Source organism: Ascaphus truei, chromosome 3 (genome assembly GCF_040206685.1).
Source record: "Ascaphus truei isolate aAscTru1 chromosome 3, aAscTru1.hap1, whole genome shotgun sequence".
Lineage (NCBI taxonomy): Eukaryota > Metazoa > Chordata > Amphibia > Anura > Ascaphidae > Ascaphus > Ascaphus truei.
In genome coordinates, this window is record NC_134485.1 from 78,501,973 (window position 1) to 78,508,675 (window position 6,703).

Consider the following 6,703-nt stretch of genomic DNA (forward strand, 5'->3'; position numbering starts at 1 on the left):
TTAATGGGTCTCATCAGTGTGGGGTTGATATATATATATATATATATATATATATATATATATATATATATATATATATATATATATATATATATATACCTCAACAGATCAAGAATAGGGTGCATTCTCACCACTGATTGTTCAGCAGAATTAAAATCTAGACAAAATAAAATCTGTGCCTTTTACTCCATACCAATATTCTGTGCATAATTGTGGGACGTCTCAAGGTTGTCAAACAAGGTCCCACAATTATGGAATCAACCTTTAGTCTGGAATAAAAGTCACAACAAGCTGCTGTACTCTTTATCACACGTTTATATTGATAACTCAACAGCCATAGTCTATCAAGCCCTATTTTTGTAAGGGCCCAAGCACAGAACTGCCTGTTCTTGCTTATGCATAGTTATGAATTTTCCAAATGGTTGGTTTTGATCCCAATATCTCTCTTAACAGCTGACCCTGAGTGTGTTAAATGTGCAGTATAATGAGCAGAGCTAGGGGAATTCCATCCTTAAAGACTGCTGTGGAAACCTCTTGTGAAGGATACCGCCGTTTAAAAACAAAGCCTTCAAAATCCACACATTAATAGATTAATACACTGTTTCTTATATGATTTGTATATACTGATTAAGCACATGTAAGGGAGGGAATAAAACCACCAAATAAAAATATTTTGGTTTGCTCAGAGTATAAATGGTTACACAAATCTGTAGAAAAGTACAAATAAATACCGGTATACAGCATAAAAGGGGTTGTTAAAATCACCAAAAACTGTGTTCTCTTAAAATAAATAATCATAGTTTACATTTTAGCCGTAACCCTTCACTACCTCCATTATGTTGCTGCCTCCTGTAGGTTCATATTTTATTAGTGGTGTCCGTAAGGCATTATATAGAGCATAGAAGTGAATAAGGTGTCTTCTGGCGTCCAAAGGTGTCCTATGACCACCAGGCTTTTTAAGTGCTCATTGTCAATATATGAAAACAAATGTATATCAAGTGACTGAAAAGCAGAGTATTACAAACCAACCCTCACTACTGCACTCCTGACACTCATACAAAAGTGCCCAAACTGCAGGAATGAAGCCTAAGGCTGCGCTTATAGTGCCGGCGACGGTGACATCACTCTGCGGTCGCTGGAAAAATCAAATCGACTTGACTTCCAGCGATCCCGACTAAGCAGTCGTGTCGCTTCTACTATAAGCGCACGTGACGGCGCCAATACATTTGTTTTGCTGTGATGTCACGTCGCCGTTGCCGACCTAAGGCTGCGCTTATAGTGCTGGCTACAGCGACTGCGACGTCGCGCAGCACCGTAGCAAGTACATGCAGTCCATCATGGATGCCCATAGTGGGCGCGATCGCGACGTCGCTGCAGAGTGACAGAGCGGTCGCGATCGCCTTTAGTCAAAGGATTTGAACTTTTTCAGCGATCGCCGCTTGACGTCAGCGGCATGTGAGCGGTTCAGCCAACGAGGGCGAACCTTTCACGGCCACGCCTCCACCACACCCCCAGGCTCTTGTCTCCTGCACTATAAGCAAGAGTCACTGTTACAGCAGCGATGGCTGACGTCACATAGTCGGTCGCATAGCCAGCACTATAAGCGCAGCCTAACCCTTCGTCACATGATCACAGTGTCACTGATGACACAAATGGAAAATAAGTCCTCCTCCACCATTCAGACCTCCACAGCCCTGGAGTGCCAGACCCCACGATGTGGTAGGATGTCAAGGGGTTAAAAGGTCTGTCACATTCTGAGTCACAAAAAGTTATCAGTGTAATTGGTTTCTTTAGAAGGCCCCCCCCCCCCCAAAGTAAACTCTCTTACTTTTTGGCATCTTGTAAAAAAATGACCATTTTGCTTTCCTCCAGGGACACGGATTTCATGCGTGTCAGTGACTTCTGTCTGTCTATCTGTCTGACTTCATAATTACAAACAGATAATAAGACAACAAACAAAACAAAAAAACGTTTTACTTGTGTCTGAGGATTGACAAATAGTCTTATCAGCAAAAGACAAGTAATAAAGACTGTAAAAGTCGTTCCAAGCATTTGTTTACCCGGACGGGGAATGTTAAAAGTAAAACTACTTCTCCATTTACATGGGGTTATTATTTTGGGGGGTCTTTAAAGGTGTTAATCAGCTCAATGTAACCTGCTCCTGTTCTTGGTTCACTTTCATTCTTGGTGGGCTGCACCTATGAAAGGCTTTTATGGAGCGCCACCAACATTGTTGAGGATGACTGGTGCATTAAGGACCACGTTTTGAACTTCTGTGGAAGAATAAGCGATAAGAGAAATAGTTTTATTGTTGTTGTTACAAATTAACGGTTATGTTGCTGTTCTCCTTGTCATTATTAGAGATGTGCAAATTATTCCCGCAAGTTCACCAACCGGGTCAAATTGGCCTTTTTTTTGTACGTGAAAACAACAACCTTTGGATAACTGTTATTATTATTATTTTTTACCAAGCATTAAAAGCCAATGTGCATTGCAAATTCCAACACAGAAACAAACGGGCACATGGCCCTTCAGATTCTGGTCCCTTTGCCTCCAAAAAAGACTAAGGGGCTTATTCAACCAGCTCTGAAGTAGCAAGGTCGCTCCGTCAGCAAAAAACTCCCATTGACTTGAATAGGAGTTTTCAGCCCATCGTGTTGCGGTCGTCTTGTTCGGAGTTTGTTGAATATGAACCTTGACTCTGCCGAGCTTCCGCCTCCATTTTTTGTTTTTTATTAGATTTTTAAAGTGGGGGATACATATAGAAAAAAAGGGGAGGGGGGAACCAAGCTCAAAACAGTATGACCATTTTCATACAGGGTTACATTTCCATCATTTTCTCTTAAAACCGATGATTATTTCTTCATTTCTCCTGTTCTGGGTTATACGAAGACAGTGTGATCCTACATACAGTGATCAGAGGGTTACAGAACACAAGGGAAAATGTCGGGGTACAGAAATGGTGATGGGTAGGATCATGTTGCATCTCTGCCTTATTCACAGATACTCTCTAACAATAGCTCACCTCTCAGCAGTGTTGTATCTGCTTGCTTGTAATAGAAGGGTTGTCTTTATCAAACGTTGAGTGATAATGTTTTTCTAGCCAGGGTGCCCAGATCTTAGTGACTGTATCAGTTGTACCGTTAAGCCATGCCATGAGTTTTTCCAAACGTAATACCTTCCATATTGTCTCTATTACAGTGGAGAGTTTAGGAATGGCCCCCGCCAGGCGGCTGCAACAACACATCTCGTCACTGAAATGATGTGGTTTATTAGTTTGCTGTCACGGTAGTGCTGCCCGCAGACCAGACCCGTCCCTTTACTGAGGTGGGACGTATAGTAACATGCATCCGCAGCAGAGGAAGCGTGTCCGGAGTGTGGTAGTTTGCGTAGACAGGCCAGGAGACTTAGTACGGGTATCAGAGGAACCTGCTGGATCAGGAGATAGAAGGCTTGTAGTAGGTGCCGAAGCCGAGGGTCGAGGAAGAGAGAGGTCCGGGTGGTCGAAGGTCAAGCCGAGATCGAGGGATGAGAGAAGCAGCGTAGTGATGAGAAAGCCGGGGTCGAGAGCCAGGGGAAGAGTCGAAGCCAAGCCGGGTCAAAACCTGAGAAGCACAAAAAGAAGCAAGAGGAGATCCACACCAGGTAAGCAGGAGCTATGCAGAGCAATGAATCCAGGGAAGGACTGGAGTAATAAAGGTGGGAGAGCCAATCAGAGAGGTAGGTGGAGCAGAGGTGTGCCGTGGAGAGTAAGCTGCTAGATGCGCGCTGTGATCCCGAAGCGGCATCAGCTGTGAAGCAGGGGGGCGTGAGTACGGCTGGAGCGAGTGCTGGGGGCGTGATGGAGCTGCCAGTGCAGTGAATAAATTATAGCCGGGAGCGCGCGCGGTGTAAGACCGTCCCGTGCGCGTCCCGGCCAACATGGCGGCCGCGTGTGTCAGCGTCGGCTGACACGGAGCCTGCCTGCGGAGGGGATATCACTGGGAGGAGGAAGGGGGAGCAGAGGCAGTCTCAGGCAGAGGTAAGGAGGGGCTGTGAGTCCTGCTTCCTTACAGTAGTCCCCCCTTGAGGATCAGCCCCAGGACGATCCTTCCAAGGTTTCAGTGGGATCTTCTTGCGGAAACGATCCAAAAGAACTGGAGCGTAGATGTGTCCACGGGGAAGCCAAGTGCACTCTTCAGGACCGTAGCCCTTCCAATGTACGAGAAACTGGACTTTACCCCTGGAGAGGCGGGAGTCAACTATGGATTGGATTTCGTACTCTTCGTGTCCTTGGACCGATACAGGATTGGGTCTATGGAGCTTTTCCGAAAAAAGAGTACTTCACACAAAAGGTTTTAACAAGGAGGTATGGAAAACATTAGGTTTCCTCATGGCTGGAGAAAGCTGGAGTCGGAAAGCCACAGGGTTGATTTGCTCCAGTATGGTGCAGGGGCCCAGGAATTTAGGAGCTAATTTGGAAGTAGGAGTCTTCAGACGGATGTTTCTAGCTGAGAGCCAGACTTTATCCCCGGGTTTATATCTGGGTGATATTTGGCGACGTCGATCTGCCTGGAACTTAAACCTCTCTGCAGACTTCTGGAGAGCCGACTGGATCTTGGTCCAGGAGTCCTGAAGTACATTGATCCGTTCGTCGGCAGCCGGAACTCCTGAGGAAGGAATGGAGATGGGAAGACGGCTGGGATGAAATCCGTAATTTACGAAAAATGGGGATTCTTGAGTAGACTCGTTTTTCGAGGAATTGATGGCGAATTCAGCCCAAGGTAGCAATTCAGACCAGTTATCCTGGGTCTTGGACACAAAACAGCGCAGGTACTGCTCCAAGGTCTGGTTGACTCTCTCAGTCTGGCCATTCGTCTGTGGATGATAGATAGAAGGTTGAGGAGCGCTCAAATGCCAGGTAGAAAGTTCAATAACACTAAAAACCACCATCCAAGGAAAATAACGTCAGAATTAATAAGATGTGTAAGTAATCTAGCCAACAATTGTGGTTAAACACCCCCTGTAGAACGGGTAGTGGGAAGCAAAGGAAAGCCCCCACCATCAATCTCATTGGGGGGTATCCCTGTAGCAAAAACAAAATAATTACTCACAATTCCTGGTGTGGCTGGTGGCCACATAGGGATTCATCAATTTGTTGCTGTTGCCTGAGTGCCATAGGACGGACTATAATCCCAGCCTTATACTGTCTCTCGGGTTCCCCAGGACAGTGAATGTGATTGGAAATTCTTCAGGCTGGGGAGCGATTTGTAAAACTGTTTACTCAAAAGGGTTAAGTTAGTTATTAACACGTCGTGTGTACATTGCCAGATTAATATTCCACTGAAATGTGTTGCTACTACCATTTGAAGGGCAGTACCATACAGCAAGTACAAAAACACTTTTTATTTTTTATTTAAAACAGCTTCTCCTAGTTGGCTGCCTTAGGGAGATTTATTCACGTATGACAATCATAGGTGGGTGAGGCTCATTCAAACCAGAAAGGCAGGAACAATTGTAATGTGTCCTTACATAAGCATAATCCATTCCTTCAGTAGGCCTCGCACTGAGCAAGATTGTGCACTCCACTGAAGAGCGTGCAATTTAATGTGACTGCAAAATAAACAGTTTGCTAAGGGTCACAAGAGTATCGCCCGCGTTAAAACTGTAATCCAACAATAAATAAAAGCTGCACCCAAACCACCAGCCCACACCTGTTCCATAAAGGCAAACAAAGGACATGAAACCGAGAATGTGTCCGCACTTGATGCATCTTTCAGTGCTACAGATTGACTGGGTGCAGGGGGGCTGGGCCTACAGGTTTTAAAGATCTGCAATTGTCCAACTAGCAGTGGTCAGTTCCGCTGTACTATTCTTGCTATATTCCCACCAGCAAACAACACGGAAGAAAACCGGTTTCCTTGGCATGCTCTGTGCCAGTCCTGAGAGTTTCTGGATTGGACCTTCAGCGGTGTGTACAAGACATTCCTGTCTTCCCATGATAGGACTAATACCAAGTGTGGCCCCCTGACCACCCTGCACACCATGTATTCCCAGCAGGACTAAGGTTCAAGGCAAATCCATTTGCTATAAACAAAAACACATAATTAGGCCTCGGCCATGTTGCCTGCTTGCTGGCTGAGGCGCGCTCCCGCTCAGCACTGAGCCCCTACAGCCGCAATTAGAGCGGCTGTAGTAGGGGCTCGCCTATGCTTCCGCAAGCGCGCGGAAGCGTAGGTCTTAGGGAAATGTAAAATTTCCCTGCTTGCTGGCGCGCAGGGCCGGTCACGTGAGCGGTTCGCCCAATGAGGGCGAACCAGCTCCGTGACGTCACTGGCCCGCCCCCGGCCCACCCACTGACGGCGCGCAGGGAAAGCACCCGCAAGGCCAGGGAAAGCACCCGCTTTCCCTGAGCCTCAGCGCGCCTCAGCACGCCAGCGGGAAGCCTGGCTGAGGCCTAACTGCTGACCTACAGATATCCACTCAGGTACTTTTAAAGCTGCAGTAAAGTGAAAGCTCTTGTTTTATAACACTTTCTCTACCGAATTTAAAATTTGTATATTAACTTGAAGCAAAAGGTGACATTGTGCTCATTTGCATGTAATTTCCCAGAATCCCTAGCTGCAGTGGAAGCACTGTATGCTAGGAGATAATGGTGAAAGCCAGGGTTACAGACCTGTCTGAGACATGTGAATGTGCTCACAAGTGATATTTTGTGTTGCTG